Source organism: Anser brachyrhynchus (assembly GCF_964034855.1).
Source record: "Anser brachyrhynchus genome assembly, chromosome: 1".
Taxonomy (NCBI): domain Eukaryota; kingdom Metazoa; phylum Chordata; class Aves; order Anseriformes; family Anatidae; genus Anser; species Anser brachyrhynchus.
In genome coordinates, this window is record NC_137694.1 from 64,044,099 (window position 1) to 64,070,556 (window position 26,458).

Sequence of the window (26,458 nt, forward strand, 5' to 3'; positions counted from 1 at the left end):
CCCGGTTCTCTCTGCCAAACGTTGTCCTAAGGCTGTTAATGGCTTCTGAAGGGTAGCCCCTGGCAGCTCGTGGAAGTCAGGCCAGTTCTTCTGTCTCTTCCTAGCCTCCGTGTTCATTCCCCTCCACATTTATTCTCCAAAAGTGGCTTCATCTTGAGAGGTGAAGAGAGCATCCACAGCCCTTGGAGGTCCCATCCCCAAAAGTATTAGGAAATGTTTTTGTCAAGGTGATTCTAGAGCCAGTGTGTGGCACCTGTGCTGAGGGAAGGCCCCCTTCAGTAGCAGTCTGTATCTGGCATCTGAGGAGCTGAGATCTTCAAAACCCAAGGAGCACGGCAAGCCTGGAGACATTCCAGGTAGATACCCAAGGCCTGGAGAAACAGCATTCCTGGTCAGCGGGGTCAGCTTAAATGAGAGAGTACCCAGCTCTTACGTAAAGACCAGAGCTCGTATGTAGTAAGCAGCCTGATCGCAGGCTACTTCTACTCATACGAACTCGTAGCTGCTTTACCTGGCCATTTTGTGGACTTCAAACATCTTGCCAAGGAAGGGCTTGTCAGGTCCCGCCACGCAATCCAGCCATCTCAGGATAGATGATGCTGGTGATTTTCTTCACAGACATGTGATGGCTCTGCTGCCAGGTGTGTGTCTCAGAAGTCAGCCCACTTAGCTCCCCCTGACTCCTTTCAAGCAGCAGAAAAACTACCTGTCACCTTTCAGGTGTGAGAGTGCCCTGGTGTGAAGTCCTAACGCCTACATGGCACCCCTGGAAATGTGCTTGGGGAAGCCCACCGTAGTCATGCAGTTAACTTTAAAGTACCAAAGCTGAGAGTCTTTGTTCTTTTCTACTAAAATACGTGGTGACACAACAAGGTCCACGGAAGTGTCTTTGTTAGCATAGCAGGAGCAGAAGAAAATTGAAAGGGCTTTCTTTAAGGGAAAAAAAAATGAGAATGGGATACAGTAGTCAATGATGGTGCATCAAGTACTTCCTGGTGGTTGTTTTATCACCGGATTTAAAATGAGTGTTTAGTCTAAGAGCCAGCGTGCTATTTATCACCCATTTGTGGTATCCAGGCTTCTGGCAAAGTGTATGCTGCTCCTTGGGAGCCATCGAACTTGCTGCCTTGGTAGCTGTATGATCCTCCTCATGTTTTCTTTCTGTGTGGTCATTTTACCTTCTACACCTTCTGCTTAAAAAAAAAAACAAAAAAAAACAAAAAACAAAAAAAACAGGACAAAAATGCTGGAAACATCATTCTTAGAAACAAAACTTGATTTAGTTGGTTTAGGGAAAAAAAAAAAAAGCTTTTGCCACTGTCAGAGGAAAACTTTTCTGCTTTGCTTAATTGAATTTGCCAAACTGGAACGAGCCCTGGTGTAGCAGTTTGAAGCCCTGCTCCGCTAGTCAGCAGCGTTCAAAGCTGCAGAGAGGTGAAGGAAAACGCTGAGCAAATGCTGTGTGAACTGGGGAGTCAGCACTGCGATGCCTCCTTGACCTGGTGGTGCCGGTGGGTCATTTCCTTCTTCTGAGTCAGTTTGGGATGTTTGGGCAGCTGTCCAATGCACAAAAAAGAGCCGCAGGGATTTTCTTCCTCGTGGAGGGCTGTGCTTGCGCTCGGTGCCGCCCCGACGGGTGCCTGCGCCAGCTGCTCTCCAGAGTGCATCCGATCTGATGCAAGCCTTCATGGAGAAGGAGAACCAAGATTCTTCAGGGGAAGCCAAGAGTGTTCCCAGCCAGTTTCATAGGAGAGTTATTTGTGTCAGGAGGAATAAGAGTGTAGTAGGGGAGTCTAAATGCTGGATTTTAATCCTGAGGTGCCATTGACTGTAGGTCTCGAGGAGCTTTATGTTCGGTCTCTCCTGCAGTCTACTAGAAAAAATGTGTTATTTGCACAGGGCATTGAAGGCGTTTGCTGTGAAAGCTGTAGTTATGTGCACGTACGGTGGGATGTTTCTGAGTTATTTCAGTGCTGAAATTTCAGCCGTCCTAGTGGGGTGGCGGGGGACTAACATCCTACCAAATTGGTTATTGTTTTAATTGGGAAGGGGAGGAGCGGTGCGTAAATGAATACCTTCCATCTGAGCTCATTTGGAGCAGTGGATGCTGTTTTTGCATGATAAACTTGATAAAGCTAATCTGCTGTAACAGTGATTTCAATTGAAGGAAGATAAATTGAGGTGGAGAAGGAAATTTGAGGGCACAGACTCAAGTCTGAGCAGGAAGGCTGTTTTAATAGCCGTGTAAAATGCATGTAGCTTTTGTTTGGGGTGAATGCCAGCTCTTCAAATTTTTCAAGGTGAATAAAAAGGCAGAAATCTCAAGTTGTTTAGGTCTATCTTAATATGATGTTGGAATACGTTTGAGATGCCTCTGAGAAGCCAAATTTCAACCGACAGACCAAGACAGAAGTAACTTCCTTGTGGAAAGAGGCAAGCTCTCTGCTGGATTAGTACTTATGTTCTCAGTCCTACAATTAGAGCTTTCTCTTTATGGTATCCAAAGTACTGATCAGTCAGATGTGCTGACACAAAGGAGGAATTTAATATAGGCATGAGAAGAATGATGGCATCTAGTGTATCTGCAGGCATAGGTGTGCCTGCGTGGGTGTGAGGCTCCTGCCCTGGATTAAAGGAGATCGTGTGTGCTTCTCTTGGACAGAAAGGAAATGACTTTAAGTGCAGGCAGCAGTATTTGAGGGTGAAGAGTAAGAGGCACAAGTCTCCTTATAATTTAAGGTTATCTCTGGGGTTTGGTTTTTGTTTGATGCATTGCATTAAAATAGCCCAGATGTACAGCTCAAGGTTAAAAAGCGCCCTAAAGCTGGAATACAGACTGCTGCTTGCCAAAGGAAATTCGTGGATAGGGGTGTCTGTAGCCTAAGGAATAGGCAAAACAAATAAGAGACCAGATAATTTTGTTAGGTTATAAGGGAAAAGCTCATCAAACAGAAGTGATGAAATACACTTGGTGACGCTGAGAGTCAAATAGTATTACAAGGCTATTAAAGAAAAATCCTAATGTCTGGGGGCCTTGGGGGTGGTGACAGCAGTTCTTTGCTCAGGTCAGCAGGGAAGTTGGGTGTTTGTGTGTATGTGTGCAAACTGTGTTCCTGTTCCCCCTCTCTAGCTGGGAATTCAGAGGAGTTTTCTGATGGTCCTAAATTAGAGACAGGTGACCTTGATGGACAACAGACACAGCTTCAGGAAGAATTATGGGAACTTAATGGCTGCTTATGTATGTTTTTCCTGCAGTGGATCTGCAAATTAAATAACGGTAATAATCTCTGCATGGGTGATCCATCAGTAATTACTGAGAGCAAAGAAACCTGCTTTTGGTTCCAGGGCCCTTGTGGAAGAAAACAGTGCAGTAGCTTTTTATGGTACGCGGCAAGTGATCCTAATGCTTGTTCAAGAGCCTTTTAAACGTAATTCACCGGGAGTGGTCCTCTAAATGTCTACAGACTTTTTTTAATTTACATTAAGGGTAAAATTTTTGACTAGTTCACTCATTCTGTCCCTCAGTTCACTATCAGGATGTTGTAGGAACATGGAATAAGAAATCAGGTGTTGGTGGGGTGTGTGTGTGTGTGTTGATGGTAAGCCAAGGTAATGTTTTAGCTTCCTTAGGACTCTGAATATAAAATCCATATTTTGAAATCTGTGGGGTAAGAAGTAAAAAGATGTATATAGGAGCGCTTTGGATAAACGTATCTAAGAGGATTTTTTTTGAGATAGGTGTGGGGATTACTTAATATATGTATGCTAGAAGATGAAGTTCAACTCTCGCAGACCAAATCACAGTATGTCTTGAATAGATACAGCATTTACATTTTGAGAAGGGTCTCGATGCAGACTCATTTAACACCAACTAATACAGAAAACTTGTTTTTTGCTGGGATTGGACAAGCTCAATTACATCCATGTTCACCAAAATGTTCAGCGGTCTTAAAAGCAATTAATTCCTGACAACTATTTTTTCCCTTTCTTTCTGAAGTTATCAGGCAACATAGCGTCACCGAAGGTTGTGTTTTCAAGGCTGCGTGGTCTTTGTCCATGCCGTGCAGGTACCACATCATTCTGCAAAGTGTTGGGTGGTCTTGCCGTTGTAGCAGTGGCTGAGGAGTTAGCTGTTTCACGACAGTGGTGGTGGTTTCTGCCACCCTGGCAAAGCAGTGATCAGATGAAGAGGAAAGTTGCAACGATTCGTGACGAATTTTAGGGAGAGGTGTGACTTGATCCAGACTGGTCAGTCTGGTGGTATGTAGCTGCACAAAAAGAATTAGCGGAACTATCAAGATAAAAATCTTCTTGGTTGGAGCATGGAATTAATTTTGACAGGTTTCAAAGAATTAAGTCAATTTGTTGATACCTGACCTTATTTCAAAAAAAAAAAAAAACAATGTTCAAAAGTGTTTGTTTGTTTGTTTGTTTTTGTAAGAGCATTTGTGGTGAAAAAGCCTCAGAGGAGTTGCTCTGGTGGCAGTAGGTGCCCTCCAGAAGAATCCTCTGCTTTACAGACTTCAACTTTCTTGACAATACTTAGTCCATTTAGTAGGCAAAAGGTCTCTGAAGACTCTCTGTGCCTTCTGTCTTACCTCACCATGTCTAAAGAATAGCTTCCTTTTTGAAACATAGCCATGTAATGTAAGATGGCCAGTAGTAGTTGTTGCCGTATTAGTAGGCTAAATTTAGTTGGAAGGCTGAATTAGAAATTAGGTTGTCTCATTTAGGCAATCCCATGTGTTACTAAATACCTTGAGCTGTGTGTATGCTGCTTCATGCTGCGTATCAGTGTCTGCATTGATCACTGAAGGGCCGTCCTAATGCCAAAGAGGGTTCAAAGTTTACCATTAACTGGTAAAGGGGGTTGACTTATGGCAATGGGATTTTGTCTTGCTGTCTCCTATGTACTCAGAACTCTTTTCTTCATGAGCATCCCCAGCCAGTGAGATAATTTGGGTGATGCTTGTATAACTTTGTTCAGTGCTGATTGGATGGAATTTATCCCCGTTACTGTATTGCATTTCTATTGCAAATTTAACCCGTTTTGAGAAGCGTTTTAATTTGAGGATGGTAGTGGTGGGGTTCAAAACTTGTTAAGACATGATGGTATTTTTGGAAGTGAGGGAGAGGAAGATGTAGCTGTTTGGACTGGTTCATTAAGGCTATCAGGTTGACTTTCATAAGGCTGTACTAATAAAGGCACAATTGCCCTATTTGAAGAATATGCTCTTTTACACAATACTAGAAAACTCTTCCAGCTCAGAAATGTGCTGGGCCCCTCCATTTGTCTAAGAAACTGCAGCAGCAGTGTGTGTATTTTTTTCTGAATGGGAGCCAGTGCATCCTACTGTTTTGGAAACCTGTCTCAAATGGTAAAGTAGCCTCTCAGGGCACGGATGCTCATGCTCAGCAAGCCGTAGTCCTTCAAACAGAGCCAAAAATATGAAGAAATAAAATATTAAGCAGATTGAAGTTCAATGTAATCGCTACGTTAATCAAAACTGCCTTACTATTTAGAACAAAACCAGTTGAAACAGTAATGGACTCATCAATATGGATTTCATTCATTTGCAAATGATTCCATCAATACTTTGCTATGTGTTCATTTTGTCCAGTTCATTTGTTCTGTAGCTGCCACTCGTCACCAGCCTCAACCCTCCACAACTCCCTGTGACAATACTTAATTTATCAGCATGCTTGTTCAGTACGGTTGATACGCGAATAGTTGTTTATGGGCCTTAAGTTTGAGCTTGCCTGTAGAAAATTCCTGGGAAAGCCTCAGAATCCCTCTAGGAAGAGCAAAAGTGAGTTTTCTGTGTCCCTTTTTAATACGGGTTTTTATGTTCTGTCTGGCTTAGGATTCAGCAGACATGAACCTCTGAGGCACCTGGGAACCTGTGGCCCAGGAGGAAAGTGACACGAGGGGTGCTCCCCTCCTTCCCTGCCATTGCCTTCTTCCCCTCCTTTTAGACAGTATCTCTGAGCTGTCCATCAAGAGGAGCAGTGATATTAAAACCTTGTCTTCTGATGAGAATGGATGTACAGCACCTGTGGGGTTGAGAAAGGAGAAAGTTATCTTGCTAAAACTCTCCTGACAAAGGGGTAAGTAGTTGTCTATTCAAGGAGAGCCTAAGGTCACGCTGTTTATCATGGTAGCCTACAATGAACCTCTTTTGTAAGAGAAGAAGGGGGGGAAAAAAAAAACTTCTGAAACTTGTGGGAGCACATGGCATGGGTAGAGCTGGGTGCTGTGTGGCTTCTGAGTAGCTGCTTCTCAACTAGTCATTGGTAAGAAGATTAAATATCCTTGTGGTATAAAACGTAAGTCAACGGTTTTATAAAATGTGATATTCCAAGGTCCTATCGCAGCTTTGGTTTTCAAGACCAAACTTTTTGGTTGTGTTATAAGTAGCAGCTCTATCAGACCATCTGAAGGAGTGCATTTTCCTAGGACAGAATACAGGTCACTGGTTTGCTGTCTCCTGGAGAACCTGGCTGAATAAAAAGCTTTTGCAGGTTGCATAAACTATTGGGTACAGCACGACACTAGTTAATGCAGTGCATTGTGAAATATTACTGTAGAACTTAAAATCTTGCTGTAAAAAACGCTTCTTAAATTTTAATTAAAACAAGCATGGTTTAGACACCTCATTAAAATATTAGAACTTGATGTTCCATGTGTGAGTTCAAGCAGATTATTCTGAAATATACATGGAAGCAGGGTTTCACCTGCCCTTCTCGTCCTTCAGAAGAGTAGGGAGGAGGCATCAGAAAATAACAGCATTAACAACGCCAGTTACAGGAATCTGCATAGATTTAAGTCACCAGGTTCACATCCATAAAGCAGCTTGTCCTGAGAAGTAAAAAGCAATTGCTCATCACATTCTGCTTAATGGGGGCCATAAACCTCTCTGACCTGGTGAAAACTTTAGAGCACGAGGGAAGCTCTGATTCAGCAATGCAATTACGAGGCTCAGTGTGAGAGAGGAGGTTCTTGTCCCAGCTCCCAGGATTTGCCCCTGGGTTTTATCCCACTGACATCTCACCATACAGCACTGAGCTCATCCCTGTCAGATGAGAGGTCTCACCAGGAAAATACAGAGTTATGTTCCCCTTATGAGTCCTGACTGTGGCTGCTTCTCATACTTCTGGCTTAGCCAGGCATGATGGTTTTCCTTTACCAATGAAAGAGGTTTTCCTCTACCAACACTGAAGTAATGCATAATCGTTAGTATAGACTCTGAAGTACTGTGTGAGGTGACTGCACAATGCTTTGGAGCACCCCATTTGCAACCAGGTGGTCCATGTCTTTTAAACAGATTTCACTTGTGCACTGTTGCGTGCATCTACAAGGGTGCGTGGGTTTGCTCTTGGTTAATTGGGTAATTCCTCAACAACACAGGCAGCAGCAGTTACAGGTCAGTGGCTCTACAGAGCCGGTAGTCCTCTACGTTCAACCCTACAAGCTACTAATTAAAAAAAATAATAATAATTATAAAAAAAAATTAAAAAAAGAACAGCTTATTGCAGGGATGAGTATTCCAAAGCAGCAAAGAGCCTCAGGCTGTTCAGGTGCAGGCTCCTCGCCACAGTAGTTGCCTTGGTGTAAATTATAAATGCAGTGATGTCAAATAGCAGCGTGTTATTGGGCTGCCTTGCAGTACCTCATGGGGAGAGAGTGGGAGGGTGGGCACAAATTAGCAGTATCCTCCTAAGAGGAAGTTGCTGGCTAAACGTTTGGAAAACCCATGATTACCCCTTTGCAAGCCACTTTTGGATAAGGTAGCTATGGGAACCTCCTTTCAAAAAGAGGTAATTAAATATTTTACATCATCCTACATCACTGGGCACTGGGTAGTTTTCATGTGTTTCATTCTTCTCCTTTCTTCTGTGTGCTTACACTTTTCTTTTGTAAGTTTAGGTTCTCAAATGCTAGAGAGACTTTTTTTTTACTGAAATAGACCTTAAGGTCTTCTGAATAGTGGATTTTTTTGTTTAAAGGAAATTTAAAAGCTCTTTTGCCTTTGACACCGGGGCAGTTTCTCTGTACTGTTTCGAACTAGTGCCGCTTGCTGCTTTTCCTCTGTATCCTCCATATCGTCCAGGTGTTATTTTAACAGAAAAGACTGAAACCCTTTTTGAAGCATCACTAGTCTACCATGCGATGCAGTGGAGCTTGTGGAGACTTTAATATTGTAATTAACTTGCAGATGTTTAACATGAAAATTTTATATGTGGGTCTGAATGGAACATCATTTACCATCTGTAAATAAAACAAGGACAAGGCTTTGCAATGATAATGAGGCTTATCAGTCAAAATAAATGTGAAAATCTCAACCAGAGGAGTCAGAGATCCCTTAGCGGGACTATTAGCAAAATAAATCAGCTCAGCTGTACAGATGCTTAAAACAAGACAGAAGAAATAGAAAATTGAGGTTTCTCTCTTAAAACAAAGCCAAAATACCTACCGAGCACAGCTAGAGGATGCCTATTTCTAGCCACTACAAACATTGCTGGTAGAACACCTGTAGTCTCCTCCCAGTAACAGTGCAGTTGCTGTAAATCCCGCTGGCTCAGGTGGGATGTGCAGCGCTCAACCTAACACGAGCCTACGTTGTCTTCAGTTTCTCAATTACAAAGAGTATTTCTGAAGCTCTGAGGGCAACTCCAAGACAATTAAAGGTGACGTTATACAAAACATAAAAGAACTTGGCTTTGTCCCCATTCCTTACCACATCAGCTGTACTTTTGTGGGGAACTCTGGGGGTCCTCAGCACCCCTGAAAAACTGATCGCTACAGGCGAAGCAGATAGTGGTCTGTGGTCATAAAGCCTCAGCATGAGTTAAAAGTGAATATGAGTAAAACAGACCAGACGGTGTTCAAGCAGGAGGAACAGGCAGAAAATTATAAATGGCCCAGAGAAACAGCAGTGATTAAAGTTATAGGAAAAAGAACATGGATGTGTCTGATCCTTGCTGTGTACTTGACAAGTGGTCCTGAGGCAGCCGGGAGAACAGAAAATTCATCTCTTCCTTCCTCCGCCCCAGCCAGAGCCCCCGGAGAAGCGACAGGGATGAGAAATTAAGCAGAGGATTGCAGCCACTTTAAGGGCAGCAAATCCTGTTCCCTGAAACAAATGTATTTAAACGCTTCCCAGAGCTTCATTTTATATCCTGCTTGATCTCTGATGATTGCCTCGCAGAGATTGTGTAATTTTTGTAACAGCTTGAAATATTTCAACTCTGCTGAACGGATGGTAAATTGTACAGATAACTATCAAAAGATTATTTACTTTTTCTTTAGATTGCATACATATAAAATCGGAAATAATTGCTTAAAATTTACCATATTCCCTTATTTATTTAAAAGGGGGAAGGGGGGTAGCACTATGATTTCCTGTTACAAGCAGGCCTATCCCTTGTAACTAATGCAACATGAACATGTTCCCATCTTTTGCGTCCAGTTGTTTATTGTAGAACAGTGTTTTTAAAAGCTGTTACTGAATAATTGAACGCATCTCCAAATAGGCTTTCAGATGAGTCTTACTGCTAATGTGTGAGAAGTAACAGATGCTTTAGGGGTGCTGTTCCCTTGAAGTTATTTAGAAGAAATGTGTAATTCCATTGGTACAGTGTGCCTAGGTAGCATTTTTTGATCCATAATTTTTCATTTTAAGTGCTCGCTTTAACATTGATAGTCTGCTTGAGCCATGCATTTGGTTGGCCAACTCTATTCTTGTGACCACATTCCTTTTAAGATCGATGACTTGTGTTCCTTCCTGTTTCTTTGAGGAAGCACGATGATCCAGAATTGAATAATTTTATACTTTGATGGATTAAGTAAAACATGGGTTATTAAATTTGCCACTTGGGTGGATGTTGCAGTGAAGTCGTCATATTACTGAGGACCTTTGCTGTTCATTCAGCCTCTCTGTTGTGCGCTGTTAAACAAAACGTCAGCTAGCGGAAACATATGGTCTCACGTTTTAGTGGCACGGTATGCTAGGCAATTCATGATTTGTGTTCTTAACCTGTTTATTGAGCCCGGATTTAGCAAGCTCCATCAATAGGCCTTGTTTGTTCTTGGGTGCCTCGTGTCAGGCTTCCCCCTGCCAATTTATTTGCCGGGCACCGTGTCTGTTTACTCCACAGATGTCTGTCTCCTACAATGCAGCCGTACAGTTCCCATTCAGATTGAGCTTTTTTTAGAGCGGTTTGAATGTTTTTAATATTCAAGCCCACTGCAGTCTCATAACTTAGCCTACCAGCTGAAGCGCACGCTTTTCAATGAGACTCTTCACTGCGGTTTCCATGGTTACACTGGAAAAGAAACCTGCTAAATACGAGCCAGAAGGGCACGGAAGATCCTCTAGTAACAGCCGCCGTCATTATTGCAACTTTACAATTTCCAATTTATTCTTCCATTTCCTTTGCAATATTTTGTCTCCAAGTGGAAGTGTGTATTTCTGAGGGTTAGCGGCTGCTATTAGAAAACAGGAGTTAGAAAAGATGGCAAAGGCAGACCTTCCCCCCCCCAAAATAGGTTTTTGTTCTGCTTGCAAATGTTTTTTTTTTTCTTTTCCTTTTATCTGAGTTAACTTAAATTGCAAAGCGCTCTTTATGTGCAATTGTAAGAGGTGGTTCATAAGGGCTGTAAGGGGTCGGCTGTAGGTGACTTGCATGCAAACTACAAACCGGCTTCAACGTACACATTCCTATCGGATGGCAGGAGTAATAAGTGGTGTGTTAACTGCTATTGTGGGGAAATAATACATATTTAAAGCAAACAACCAGCAGTTGCTTGAGCACTGGAACTAATGGAGCCTGGGTCTCCTGTGGATTTGCCTTGTGCATGATTGATTTTTACCGTTGGAGAATGACTGAGACTTTCCCCGCAGCTGCAGCATTTGTGGTGTTCCCCTTGCATCGTGTCTCTGGGGTAAGCTCCCGCGGCAGCGCTGGTGGAAGTGCTGGTGTCGTTCTCCATCTTTCATCCCTGCTCTGTGCCCACCTCTGCGATGGACAGAGAGGTCTTGCCATCTGCCCAGCTTGGCTGCTCTGGTGGCATCTGCTCGCGTTGGGTCTGCATCGAGCTGCCTGTCCCCAGGAGCCCCAGTCCTCTGCGCAGCTTTTGTTGGGCAGCAGATTGAGGTGTTGCGCATCTTATTTTGCTAATGTGGCAAATGCAGACAGTTTGCTCTGGAAAGCAAGCTGAATAGTGGGGAAATGACCTCTTGTTGCCCCCTCTGGTTCCTGTATAAAAGCATTATCTTTGCTAAAACATCTTCAAACCTTGTGGCATAAGAGCAGCCAAAGCCAGTTTTTGTACTGCAAAAAGCCCAGGGTAATTAGTCATCTATATAAATAACACTTCAGGACACATTAAAATGGAAGAATATTTATTTCACCTGCTGTCTGGATACTTGAATTTGCCTTGCTTTTTAGATTCTTTTAAGGAATAGATAGAAAATCATCACAAAAGAGGAGCAAAGAAAAGCAGATCGTAGCCACATAATGCAAGCTTTCCTTCTCTTTATTAATAATAGTGTTTGCAACTCAAGTGACATGCAGCTTGTAAGAGTTGTCAAAGAAAAGAAAGAAAATAGAGTAATGAAATATGGCGTTGTAACAGAGCTGGTCTGGGAGGGACAGAAGGGAGAAGGATGGGACTGCAAACTGTGAATTAGGGGTCTGCTTCCCACTGTGAATTACTTGAAGCTGTATTACATAGTATGGAGCAATCCCTGCTTGCATCTCAGTGGTAAAGCATCAAGAATACCTGGTGTTAGTAGATTTAGAAAGAGCAATAAGCTGTTGGGGCACAGGGAGGGAAAGTAGCAAAGGAACAGACCATAGCAATATTTTTCAATCATGGCTTGTGACAAACTAATTGCTTTTGGTGGGGTACCCTGCCCTTAGATCCAGTGGCCTGGCTGTGGCCTGACACACACAGCCTGGGAGCTGCACGTCCTCAGCACCACAACATTTCCTTCAGGATAGGTGACCAGGGATGAGCAGAAAATAGGCCTTATGGTTCCCTGGACTACCCCCTGGCTATCCCCCCCTGCTTTGGAGACCCTCGAGCACCCCTAATTTCCCCCACAGCCAGTTGGCTGCACACTGGTCTGGTGCTTGCCTAGGCCCTCTGTGCCAATGGGCCGATGTCAAATCACTAAAGTTTTCCATATGAACCTCATAAATCTGTACGGTGGTCAGTGACTGATGCACCTTGCAGCTATGGAGTTTTGCCTGAGACCAGCAGTGAGGGTGCTCAGTCACTCGGGGTGACAGACACGCTGCTTGTCCTGAGATGTCTGTGAAACCTCATCTGTAGTCATGTTTTAGAGGAGATGAGTTTCCAGCACTGGTGCAGTAAGTAGCTCTGCCATGGTAAATTTACTGACCCAATTAGTGAGGGTTCCTGACTGCTAAGAGTCTGGCCTTTCTGCCCACTCTGCTACTTCCAGGGAAATAAAATTTTGTTCCAGAAGCTAGTGGTTCATTTCGAGAAGCCTAAGATCTCCTTCAGTCGTTGGTACGGTTATGTTTAGATAGACACAGTAAGTCTTCGAAATAAATCGGGGAACTTCAGAAAAGCTATTAACTGCATGAATAAATTCAGAATTTAAATTAGTTACATTTCTGTATTGTCATAGTTGTAATAGTTGACTTTGTGCTCCCACCTCCCATGTGCTATGTCTGTATTTGTCTCTTAAACAGTTCCTTTTCTCTTCTCAGCATCATCAGTAGGACTGTTTTTTATTTTTCTCTTTTCCCTGTGTGTAAAAGCTGTTTGTTGAATAGCCGATGAGAGAAAGGTGTTTAAGTTGTGACTTGAAGCCAATTTCTGCTAGGCCAGGTCATTCTGCACCAAGTTCCCCCAACAACTTTGGAGCAAAAGGACTTTGCATTTTTGTGTACACACAGAGAACTAGTAAGAAATATCAATTCTTCCTGGTTTTGTACTGAGTAAGTTGTAAGTCTGAGATGAGCCAGCCAAGAGTTGAGTTAAATTCCTTCTTTTGGCAGGATGTCACTGAGAGTAGCTTGCTGGGATGATGAACTAACAGCTAGTAGCTCTGGGAACCTTTTCATGGCGCTGAGAACCCTGCTTTGTCCTGCAAGGGGTGACATGCCTTCTTGCTTTGTAGGTACCCAGATGATGGTAGGGTGCTCTAAGATAGTTGCCGAAGTCCTTCAGGCATGTGTTTTATTCGTAGAAAGTGGAAGAAGGCACCACCTTTTTAGTCAAAGTGCTAAAGTTGTCCTAAAACTTGGGTGCTATGCCGAAGTGGAAGGGAGGGATGTCTTTTTAAAATAAGTAGATGTAAGGATGCAAGAAAATAGATTGATTAATCTTTGTGTTTGACTCATTTATGTTTAGGTTATGTGAAGCAGAAGATCTGTAGCCATTAATAAGAGAGGTTAAAACTAATAAGAAAGGTTAACTGAGGCATTTTCCTTTTCACTCTTTCAAAGACACAATTCCCGTTCCCCAACCTTCACCATTCTTCTAGTGATCTTGAACAAAATGAGCAGAAGAGATGAATCTTTTATTTCCTTGCTCTTTCTGCTGTTTAAGAATCTATGGGACCCAAATCCTATTAACAGGGAAAAAATATTTTTTACAATGGACTTTATAATTATGGTGGCTTATTGCTCTGTTGGAGTGTTGTAGGTGATGTGAAGTAAGCCTGAAAGAAAGAATTCTTTAGTTGCTGGGGTCTTCTTGCTCCAGGTTGGCTAGACACACGACTTGGGAGATAACCACCCGAGCCTGTTCCACAGCTCTATGGGTGCCAGTCCCTCCTATCAAACTGTTACTTAAGCCTGAAAGGCCAAAGGATGAATTTCTTAATGAATCCGTAAACCCCAGTCAGTGACCAGCCACCTCAGCAAGTGCCGAAATCCAGGCTTTTCATATAGATATAGAAGAAAAATTTCATAGTGCTGAATCCACTTTGGGGTATGTGTTTAAAGTTTTTTCAAAGGCCAAAGAGCTCAGCAGTGTTACTTTTCCATTAAGTGTGTTTTAAAAGAGTCTGAGCAATACCAGCCCTGCTGAAGATAAGCTTGTGAACGCGGTGCACGTGCAAGTGTTGATTCTGTATGTGCACTGCCTCTCGGCGGATGATGGATTCTGTAATTCATGTCAAGAGGTTTGTGCATCATTCTGCAAACGGAGGTGATGCTTCAGATCAAATCAATAGATCACTCCTGAGTGGTAAATCTTCCAAACAGGCTACCCTCTGCATTTTAAAAGCAAACGTTACAGCTAATACTGGTATACAGGTGCTTACTGACAGCATACTGAAAAGGGCATCTTATTTTAGAAAATTTGGAAGCTTTGTAAGAGTATCTCTGAGGTTGGTGAGTGTCTTCTACATGAGAAGAGTAAGGCCATAGTAGCCCAAGGCTCCCCCCAGAGAGGAGGACGTGGAACCTTAATGCTTAAGTGATGACAGAAACCTCTCTTCAGACTGCTGTTGAACATCAACAAACACCAGGCACGGCCTTAACCTCTTGATACCAAGGCAACTTTCACAGCTAAGCATAATGCAATTTTAGCCAAACCAGTGAATAGGTAGATGAAAATATAAGCACCTTGTCAAAAAATGACTTGGTTGCTTCTCTTCAGAAATCTCTCTCAACTATTCTTCCTTTCCTTATTTCCAAACCTAGAGCAGCAATCATTTAAGTCTTTACTTACACTTCTTCTCTCAGTCTTGATGCATCCTAATTTTAGTGAAGTTCTGTGAACTGAACAATATGTTGTCAAACCGAATGGTTTTGCATCTCAAGATGGTCCATCCTCAAGTACGTACCAAAATGACTTTGAGTAATGACATTATATTGAGCTTTTCATTGGAAACAGTCTGGAGATGTCTGTGTGCTTGATAAGCTGTATATTGCTCCCCAGCATCATAATATAAGCACCGTAAGTTAACTTGATAAATGCAGATTGATCCCACTTTTTCATTACAGAGGAAAATCAGAGTAGGAGGAAAAAGCAGTAGTGAGAGCATGGCCTGCTTCTGCCTTAGAGGCTTTGGCAGGGCTTATAGGCTGGAGGCTTCTCTCTTCCTAGAGCTGGAGGGATAGGGAGAGAAGAGGAGGTGGGGTACTTTGTTCGGAGCATGTACAAAGTACGAACAAAGTACGCGCTCTGTCACTCAGGCTCTGAAAAATTAGGGCATTCTGCTTGTTGTTCCCTTGCCTCCCAGTCATCTATTTTTTGAAACTCTAGCTTTACCTAGCCTGGGAGTATGCTTTACACAAAGCTTATACTTCCCCCATGGCTTGTTTGAGTCCAGGCGCTGTGGCCTGACAGTCCCATCTCGCACCTTCAGAGCAGGTTGGCATCGCTGGCTTCTAGGATTTGCTCTGTCCTTCTGTCTCACGCTGGGCTAATTTAGCCTCATCTTGGTAAACAAGAAAACGGTTCTTATTCAACAGATTTGAGCTGGAGTGACTGCAGCTGTCGTCTGGCCTGTGCGCAAACCAATTTTGTTCATTCCCTTGCCTGGCAGGAAGCCTGCACCAGAATTGTGTCGGGACTAATCAGCATTAAACCGATGTCAGGAGGGCTGCCCTGTAGCAAGGCGAGAGCGGCGAGGCTGTTCAGGAAGGATTAGCCTAAGTCCTGCCTGGGATGCAGCTGTGCGAGGAAAGGCACAGAGACTGGACACAGGATTTTTTCTTGGGCCTGGTTGTTGTGAGAGTCCCTAGCCAACTGCCAAAAACGTAGCTTCACAGCAAGTGCTGTTCAGAGGAATCGGCCTGATGTGCTGCACGCGACCACAAACAGGAATGAGAGGGATGGTGCAGTGTCCCTGAAGCTGTAGTATCCAGGGAATGCCCATGGTACCTCTGAGTGTGTTGGGATTTCCATTCCTGGAGAGGCAAGGCAGGCGGAATGACTAAGTTCAGTGTGTGGTTTCCAGCCAAAAGGTGATGCTGCTGCTGGCTTTGTTATCCAGTAACAGATGAGTTAGTGCTAAACAGCACAAAGACTGGGAGAGGGGAATATTTCTGACAGAAGACCTGAGGCTTGGCAAGGGCTGATTCATAGCTCTGATGCCTCAGCCTTTGCTTTCCTGCCTGCTATTTGCACTGTAGGTACATGAGTGCCTCCTGGCTTGCGCTGAAAGCATTAAATCAGAGATCCCAGGTTGAGCTTTTGCTCTAAATATGCTGAAATGTTGAAGCCTTACTTTGCTCTCCCCTCCCTACAGCTATTGAATTGTCTTGGCAGTTTTTCATCTCAAAATTGATTTCAGTCTCAATCCTAAGCAACAAAATTTGGCTCTGAAGTCAACACTGCTTTGTACAGGAGATTGGACCGGGTGACCTCTGGAGGTCCTTTCCAGCCTGGTTATTCTGGTAACCTCAGACCTGGTCCCCTGCTATGACACGTACACGTTTTGGATAATGCTATGGCTAAAATTCTCCAGCTTCTTCTCGCTGTGTGTTAGGGGTCTGTATGTCTGTCTGTCACCTCAGCATTTGCCATCCCTTCTCTAGCTGTAGCTGGAAGAGTTCACTGTAGAACCACATAAAGCTGATATGCTCTTGTATTGTCCAGAGCGGGTGCAGGCATGCTGTAAATGCCTTTTAGTCCTCATACACTCCTAGGTAAATCTGCATCTGGCTAAATTTACATGTCAAAGATGTTTTCTAGTACAAAGCTAAGCCCAAATGAACTTTTGAACCTTGTCCCTGACACATTAAGCACGTTGTCGCTGAAGCTCACTTGGATGGAGCAAGGAGACCTCCTGGCCTAAGAAGCTCCAATTAGTTATAAGCTACTCAGCATAAGAAACCCTGCTTCTTAGGGAAAAAATGGTATCAACAAACCTGCCTCAGATGGACAGAAAGAGACCAAGGTAGAAAACAGCTTTCTGAGCTCTCTCGTGACTGGAAAAATCTTTCAGGCCTTAGTGAGGAAGGGCCCAAAGTCCCCAGTCTTGTGCGTAGCGGTACACGAGATGGCAGCGATGGGGGTCACAGCGAGACTGTGTTACCCTGGGTGTGAGGGCATGCACAAGATGCAGCGCTGTGGTACCGATGCTCACCTGAAGCCTGAACTCAAGCATCCACCTAGGCATCCTAGGCCCAAAGCTAGGCACGAACAGAGATGGCTGGATTTCCAAAGGAGCACACGGTGTGCACCTTTGAGTAATTAATGAGTAATTTATGGTCTTAACATATGTGTAAGGAAAATACAAATGAGGCTCTCAAATTGTATCTCTGATTTTTGTTCTTGTGGTACTTTGCCAATCCCAAGTGAGAGGAAGCCTGGCCTGGTGCAGGAGCTCTGCAGACCAGCGGGGCAGACACCGGGGCCGGGCAGCATCTGGTCCCTCCCCGCTCCCATCTCCCACGCAGCAGAGCAAACCTGGCTGTGCTGAGCAAAACGTGCTCCTCTCTCTTGGTCCTTTGTTTTCCTCTTTCCTTGACGTCTTCTAGCAATGTTTTACCTGCCATGTTCATACTAATCGTATTTCATTTTTTTTCTTCAGACAAAAATGATAGAAACTAGGTGCTTAAGAGGGAGGGCCAGTAACAGAAATTCAATTTTTTCCTTCTATCTATTCTTTAAGACTGGTGTGTTTTCTAAACAAATCACCACTTTTTCCACAGTTGCTGTAGTAGTCTCTGGACCTTCAAAAATGACTTTCTCAAATTTGCTGTTACCATTGGACTCTGCGAGGCTGTGTCTCGTGTTTAATCACATGCCATCTGCTCTGCTGGCGGCCACTAACTTCAGGCTGCTACCCTGAAACCGCCACCTCTTGCCACTTCTGATGCAGGCCTGCCCTTTTGCTTTGTAATTCAAGCCATTTGACAAGTTCGAGCCCCCTTCCTGTGGGAGCGCAGATGGCAGCTGAAGGGATGCTGGAACAAATTCACTCCTGTCGCGGTGGTACAGGCTGGGTTTCAGGAGGGAGCGGTGAGGCTCTCTGCAGATCCGTTTGAACAGGTCCTGTGTCGCTGATGAGCGTGGAAGGGATTCATGCTTTCCAATGCTCTTATGGACCTTGCACGTGTAATGTTAGACAAATTCCTTCTTGGTTTGGTGAGTGGTTGTTTTTCTCTATATATCCTTTTTTTTTCCTCCCCTTGTACAAACCTCTAAATGTCACAATTGTCTGCTGAAGTGGGATTTTTGCATTTGGTGACCTTTTTGAGATTGGGAGAGGAAGCAACAAGTGGTGTTTTGAAGACAGGAAAGCATCTGCCTTATAAACTAGAAAGGTACACTTATGTCCTAGAGCTGAGGCTGTGAAGGATGCACTAGGTAAAAGAAGGCTGAAATGCTGTTGAGCCCATCTGCATGACATCCCAGCTGGAAAGCCCTTTTTCCACTAGCACAGGTCACCCTGCAGGCAGTCCTGCAGGAGCTGAGCCAGCACACAGTGCATCGCTGCCTGGTCTGCATCAGGGCATCCTGCACGAAGTACAGGGCTGCTCCGGCTGTCAGGGAAGTGCCAATTTACCTTTGAGAAGAAGGGCTCTGTGGGAAGCTTTGACCCGGTGCCGCTCCCTTCTCCATCTTAAGGACCATGCATGGATTTCAGGCTTTGTATGTACACAGCTCACGTGTGTTGCAGTAAGCGCTTTTGCTTCTGCAGATTGAACATGCATTTAATCACAACCTTGTGTCAAAGCTAAATCCCCAAAGGGTTAGGAAACATCAGTTGTTGTAGGCATGTTGGTTGCATGGCGTCCTCGGCATGCCCTGACAGTTCCGGGAGATGAGGCACTTGTCATTTGCCTAAGTGCAAACCCCTGTCACGGTGTCAGCTGGGTGACTGCTACAGAGCCACGTCAGTCTGTGCTTTATCATTCAGGTATATATTTGGGCAGGGGAACTGCACTTCGATCCAGACCAGCGGAGGAGCTGGGCCCGTGGGAGGCTTGGTTCTGCTGCCAGCGAGTCAGCTGCCTGGTGGGCTGTGCCAGAAGCCGTCACCTCTGTAGAGAAAGCGATGAGACGGGTGGGCAGGTGATGTGGGATGGTGCCACTGTAGGATTTTCACAAGGGCCCCTTGCCCTCGCTGTGCCAGGGGAAGCATTAATGACCCAGAGGAAGCCGGGCTGAGCACTAGCCTGCGGTCTGGCAGAGGGAGTGGGAAAGGAGAGGGCTAAGGCAGCACCTGGACACAGGCGCCAGACAGCCCAGGGCTCTGGGGCAGGCAGCAAAAGGACATTTCGTTGCCTTTGGGGAAGGCTTAGTTCGGGAAGGGGTTAACCAGAAGCCCCACCAGAACTGCTGCTGTGCTGAGTTTATAGCTGACTTGAAATATCTGGTTCCTCAGGCTGTTTATAGATTGACACTCTGATGCCACAAAATACAGATTCAGGTTGAAGTTACATATTTCTGGCTGTCATACCAGTATAAAATACATATTCAGGCTGTCATATCAGTATAAACACAGAATAAACCTTGCAAAGCCCAGGATGGAGTCCTACTTTAACAAAGCAGCCTTTTTCAGAGGCAAAAGAGTGTATTTTTGAAGCTTTGTTGTTTTGGCTTATGAATAAGCTTAGGTAGAAATGTGGATGTTCTGTAATTCTTTCATGACCCTTGAATTTGTCTCTGTGAGAGGTATGTAAGTGCTCAGATTCCTTTAATCTAGTGTACACGGATACTGCTTTTGGTTTGGGAGGGGAATTCTGTTCCCCACCTGCACCACCTCTTTTAGTGACGACTTGGAGAACCGCCGTGCTGGACTGATTCTCCGTATACGTGTGAAGTCCTTGAAATATTCATTGCAGCCCGTGGTAATCCAATATTAGTGAATCACCTAACAGTCCTTTTCAAGAAGGTATTTCTTCAGGCTGATAATAACAGTGCAAGCTCTCTATAAACAAATATGCAGTAATACTTGTGGCTCAGCTACCCTCACAGCTGTGTCACTGCTGGGATCTCTGTCACTCATCACAAATATTTATAGGTTGGGCCTTTCCTCTTGTGTGTGCTTCATATGTGAGTATCCCCCCCAAAAGAGAATTGTTTCCTTAATGTAAATATTTAATCCAGTGCACACATGCCTGATAACCTTTGCATGGAGGAGGTACCCGTCAGGGACGGTTTTGGTAAATTTGCGTGTTGCAGAATTAATCACCAGAAACCTGTCAGACCCCGGAGAGATATGCAAATGCCTGCGTCTCTTTAATCTGTCGTGTGCATATACTGTTGGATTTGAAATGGGAACTCCAGTCCCGTGGGAGCAATGCAGGAGCTCGTGATGCTATTGCAGCGCTGTGAAGAATTGCAAGACAGCTGGGTCCGTGCTTTAAGACCCTCTCTGCCGTTGCTTAGGCTGTTCTGTGGAGATGGGAAGAGTACAGGGTCAGCTTTTGAACCTGTAACAGAGCATTCCTGCCAGCCCTCTCTCGGGGAGGGAGGGAGCGTGCCCAAGCCCGTGGCTATGAATACATTATAGGTAGAGTGATGCTCTTCAGTTGGCAGGCGTACGTGTTACATGGAGAGTGAGTGGGGGGACTCTTGCAACCCGTCCTTAAGCACCATAAACAGCTCTCTCCTGCTTTGATCAAAGGAATAACAACTTCTTCCTCTATGCAAAATGATTATGCTCCTGTTTTCTGTAACTGGACGCTCACGTTTAGCTGTCCCACGTTGTCACACCAGGGAGTGCCACCTTTATTTTCACAGTCACGTTGCTGTACCCGTACATTTGGTTAATTTGGTATTCTGTTGTATGCACTTACCTGTGTTTATGGGACACCTCCCTGACGTCAGTACCCTCATGGAGACCTTGGTGACTGAAATGTGCTCAGCTCTGATGCAGTCCATGCCTAATCCAGTCCCAATCCGCTCATATGAAACGCTCTGTCGCTAATGTGTGCTGAAACAGTTACTGAGCCCTCCAACACAGCATGGTATGGCTCGCTGCATCATGCGAAGCATTCTATTTAACATCATGAAATTCCCCTTTATGCGAGAGCAAAGTGTAAAATATTACAGCATGACTCCTATTGTTTTCGCGTGAGATGTGTGCAGTGGCCAGGAGGGCTCTCGTGTCTGCCTGCAGTGGCTCTGCATGCTTTGGTTTTGAATCGGCCTCTCTGGAGCTGGTGATGGCTCACGCTCTTTAAAAAATGAGAGAGCAGCAATCACGTGCCTTATACCTGTGTGTTTTTAGCATGCCAATCAACCTGGGACCCAGGCGCTAGAAGATCAGTGGTAAAGAGGAAATACTTGCTTAATGCCAGGTAAATTTAGGGTTATTTAGATCTCTGTTCTCTGCTGCTTCCATCTCTACTGGGAAGGCACTAAAATAGCAGGCAAAACATGCTCGTAGTTGAAACTGGACCTCTCTTTCTTATTCTCCTTTTTGTGCATCTCTCCAGCTCCTTTTTCAGAGCCCCGCTGGTGCTTTTCAACCCTTTTTTAGGCCAGGAAATGTTCCCTGTTACCTTTTGTGGCTCTCCATGGTTGTTTTACCTTCAGAAAGGTAAAAAGTAGAAACTTCTCAGAAATGTGGACTGGTTTTACATTGGTGTCTACTGTTCTCCAAAGACATTTACACGGAAGTGGCAGTGGAAATCCGAGGGGAGAGGGGGCAAGACTACTTTTCATCATTGGGCTTCAGCCAAGGAGAGATATAATATAGTGGCATTTGCATGGACTCCTTTGCGCCTCTACTCTACCTTCATGCCTTAAGAGGCTTTCCTGATGATAATGGAAGGTTTAAAGTTTAAAGCTATGTTTTGGGGAAAGCAAGTAACCCCAAAATATACTGGAGATCAAATTGGCTAGTAGCCTTGAAGCAGTATTTTGGGGCATGAAGGTTAGGAACGAACCTACAGTCACCTCCGGGTATCCCAGATGTCTGGGTGGGACAAGGTAAGAAGGGGTCTGAGGTGCAGGGGCTTTTGCGAGCTGAAACCATAGACAATTATCCTTTCGTCCTTCTCAGTGGAGACCCAGCTTTACAAGGATGCTTTGGCATCTAATGTTCCCCAAGGCGTTAAGGGAGGCCAAAGAATCTGGTTTCTGAGCACCTCTTTGTAGGGACATGAACTAAATCTAGAGGCATGGTAGAAAAGTGGCAGTGCTTTGAGTTTCCCATCTGGCGTCTAGTTTGGATCCAGAAACTAACAACATTTGTCCATACCTGTGGATGTGAATCCTGACACCATATTGTGGTTCGGTGATTGAGTCCTGGTTTCAGCTTTCTGTATTTTCGGTAGGCTTGGAACCTGGCCACAAAATGGTCAGCAGTTATAAGGCATGAATCCGATTGTTTATGCTTTGTCTGAAACAGAGTTCAGGGTGGGGTGGGGGAATCTCCACCTAACTAGATATGGTTTACTTAAGGCACAGAGAATATTTTTCATGTGGCTTAGATGTGGGATTAGTGTGCACTGATAGCTTTTTAATGAGCCCTTTTGTGTAAACTCCCTGGCAGCAGCCTGATCTTCAAACAGCTTCCAAGTGCAGGTGGTTTTGACCAAGACATGCAGGGTCTTGCAAAGATGTCTGTGGCAAAAGAGGCATTTATTCTAAATAGTTGCAAGGACTTATCTTTCTTTCAGTCTGATTTATTTGTTCCTCTTAACAGTGTTTTAACGTTTTTAGTTGACAGAACTCCACCGTTGCTTTTTCCAGGAGCTAATAGGAACTGTGTCACCCAGCATCTTGTTATAAATATTTTGTTCCTTCGGTGGCAGTTTTGCTCACAGTGGAAGCATTTGTAGCAATACTCTCATCTCCAATTACTGTAATACAGCTGAGAGCATTCTCCAAATTGTAATAGCTTTTGGGGCAGCTCTTAAATAGAAGTATCAGCTGCAAAAGACCCGTATGGCTGCGTGGGCTGCGGTCCTCGTCTGCTCACGTCTTCATTCCTGCTCACCACTCCTCCATCCAGGAGCTCTGATAACTTCAAGCCTCGCCTGCGGGTGCTTGTGACTTTTCAGGATGTGGAAAGTCTTTGTCTCTTTCTAAAAAGATTCAGTTGTTGAGAACTGATGGAGGACAGGCTCTAGGAAACTGTTGTAAGGACAATTATCTGTTGGCAGCAGCTTAAACAAGAGTTTCTCAAATCCCCTAAACAAGGCCAGTCTGTGCTACACAAGGGAGTGTTTCCACTTCATGCCAGTGAAAGAGCTGTCCTGATTACAAGAAGCAAAGATATTTCTCTGCTGGAACCCCTTCCCATCAAAAACGTAACTAAGCTTTCCTAAAGCTTGGTAGCTGTGGCCTTTGACAGATGAGCATTGCCTTGCTGTAACACGTTGCTTGTAAAGGCCGTGAAGAAAAGTAACTCAGCACACCAAGTAAGCAGGGATGGACTTTCAGAGACACCTCCAAGTGTCTCAGATGTCTGGGAGAATGGAAGAAGTTGAAGCAGACAAATCTTGTCCAGAAGCCAGGGGTAACTTCCTTCTGACCACCACAGGCTGCACAGCAGGGATGGATGTGAAAGCCCAGGTTTCACAGGGTGGGTTCTGTGTGGCCAACTGGAAAAAATAAGATAAGGAACTATGTGCTTTGGGTCTTTTTTTTGTGGCTTAGCACGTCCAGGGATGGCTTTGGGCGACGTCAGAAGGTAAAGACTTCCTTTAAAACAGCAATGCGTGTTGCCCAGTGTAATGGTGCTATGTCCAGAAAACCAAGGCCTCGTGCCGTGTGAGATGGGTAAGAAGAAAGATGCTGAAAAGCAAAAACCCAACGAGTGCATAGCTGACTGTCGGAGCTGCAGGACAGGCATTGTGGCGCTCCGCTTCTGTCAGTGTTGATTAGCGCTGAAAGCGGTGCAGGACAAATTAAGCTTCTTTCTTTTCTTGTACTGATTTGCAAGCCGAGCTTAATTACTGTGGCAGAAGGTGTTATTGTGGAGGTATTCGCCCTCTGCTGCTGTGTAAATACAGCTTTTGTGAAACTGCTGCTGACTCCGGGTGAGAAAACACCTGAAACTTGTACCCTGCTGGGTAACGGGGGACAAATACTGGTGGGTGATCAGGTGATTTAAAAAATATCTTAAACCTATCTTAATACAGCCTGATTTAGAAGTTAATCCAGTGTGCTGTAATTAAAAATAAAATAAACATGACTTGGTACTAAAAAATCCCCAAAGCAAAGTTTACTGGAAAATTCCCCTTCTTTTCCCAAATTCTTGCACACAAGCCTCAACAGTAATGGTACAGGGATTTTTAAGATGACAAATTCGGGTTGTGTTTTTCCCTTTTCTTATCTCCAGAAATACCAAGTGAAACAAAGCAGACCTTGAGACAAGGCTCTGTGCTGCCTCTGTCCCGGTGGAGCAGAGGACAAAATCTGCTTTTAGATTCTTTCCAACTGAAAGCAGGTTTTGTGCATCTGTGTTTCCAAAACCAATCTGAGAATGCGTTGTCATGTTTTACACAGAAATTGGTTATGTTTGAACTTGATCCTGCCCTGTAAATGAGTGGAAGGTGCAAGCACGAAGGGAGGCCTGTGTAAAAGGCCCGACTGGTTTCCTCACCCTGCATTCAATCCATGGAGAGAAGCAACCATGTGAAATGAGGAGTGGGAAATGCGGGTCGTGCTGAGCAGGGGGCTGTCCAAACTTCTCAGAGGATGTGATGGCATCTGAAATGCCTTTTCCTTGGCCCGAGCCAGTGGGCAGATGCTTCTGTGCCTGCAAAGCCAGGAATCCCCTCACAGGCCTGGCTTTGACATCCGCTTGTGTTAGGGACCCGAGCTGGTCTCTTGCTGTTGCTTGAGCATCTTTTGTTCATCATGAGCATTCTCCTGGAAATGAGGGATGCACTGCAGGAGCTGGACTCGATGATCCTTGTGGGTCCCTTCCAACGCAGGCTATTCCGTGATTCCACAATTCTGTGAAACCCTTTGGTTTCCTGTGGTTGTGTGCATTACTCACTTCTCTGTAACTAACCAGAAAGCTCGCAGGCAGTTTAAGAATGATGATGTGTGAAACTTAAATGAATTTCAAATTATTGCTCAGATTGCTTTCTTGATCAGTACAAATGGTTGTTCGCTCCATATCAAGTGTTTAAAATGAACAGCCAATTTGAGCATAAAAATGAAGAAAACGAAAAAAAAGTAATTCTGCCTCTAGCTGTATATAAACAGGATAGACAAAGAGGATCTAAAATAAAGGTCTGAGCTTAGGTAACTGTATTTAGGAGTATAGTCCAATGTAATACCTGGGTCTGCTGTTTTCTGCTAATCTGGGAGCAGACACCGAGGTAATCGTGTGTAGGAGCACTGCGCCCCGACGCGTGTTTATTTAACTGCACCCCAAAATCCCCCCAGCTGACATAACATAAGCCGTGACGTTTTGGATTTGACAGATTATGAGGCAATTTTCTGCAAACTGTAATTCATGCAAAATGTGTAATTCTCCCAGTTCTCTGGTGGTGCGGGATGTCTTTGGTCTGCTGGCAGCTGGGGCCGGGGCTATTTTAAGAAGCCGACAGCCTGGTGCTGTCTAATGTTACTCTGTAGGCAGATAGTAAGGATCTTAATCAAGACCAGACCAAAGGGATGGTGGCAAACTGAACTGCTGCTAGTTTTTACCCTTTTTCTCTTTATTTAGATTTGCGCAATGACTCTTACTTAGATGAAGAGATCTCCTTTTCAAAAGGATCACTGAAATATTAAGCCTATTCAAAGTGTAACTGTTTTGTGGCAATAGCCACACTCCATTTCCCTTCTGGCTGTATAAATAATTAGACTGTGCAGTGGTGTCTGTAGCTCTTGCTTGCATCACTGTTGTCAGTGATCTCCTGGTGCAGGAACCTTCTGTGAGCAGTTACCTGAGTGATGGATAAAAACGGTCAAAATACAGAGCAAAACCAGAACCTGCCCTGCACTTCTGGCTGTGCGTCCCTTCACGAGTTGTTCCGTCTTTCCTCTTCGCTGTTCCTATCACAGAGGTGGTGGCCAAGTCTGTGGAAGCTCAGTGCCAAATTCCCAGTGAATGACAGTTTTGGAAAGGGCTTTTGGGGAGAGCTGTGAGGGCAGCGTGTCAGAGTGGCTGTCGAGGCTTTGTGGGTATGGGGCAGAGCAAGGGGAGTCACCAGCTTTGGCTTAGGGCTGTTGACCAGGAGAGCTCGGAGTCTTGCTCGTAGCAGAAGCTGATTTGTGACCCTGTGTCAAAACTAGATGTGCTTTTTATGCTGTTCTGTGACAGGATCTTAAAAACGTGCTCTGACAGCGTGTTTCCAGAAAATCAGTAGGCATTTGCTGGTTTTATTTCCTGTAATTTAAATATTTATGTAACTTTTTGGTTCAAACAGCTCAAAAGTGGAACAGAATAGCTTAAGACACCTGGAATGGAAAAACATCATCCTGCAGATGTGAATGTGGGTTATCTTCAGGTGTCTCCTAAAGAAACAAAAAAAATCCTGAAATACAAATCCCCATCTATTTATTGGTTTTATTTATTTACTTTTTTCCTATGCCCTCTGC

General features: G+C 44.4%; 1 protein-coding gene across 5 annotated transcripts in view; it reads left to right on the top strand.

The window, feature by feature from the left end:
• Positions 1–26,458, top strand: part of DENND5B (DENN domain containing 5B) — a 117,915-nt gene that overhangs the window by 16,731 nt on the left and 74,726 nt on the right. The gene's annotated exons all lie outside the window — the stretch shown is intronic.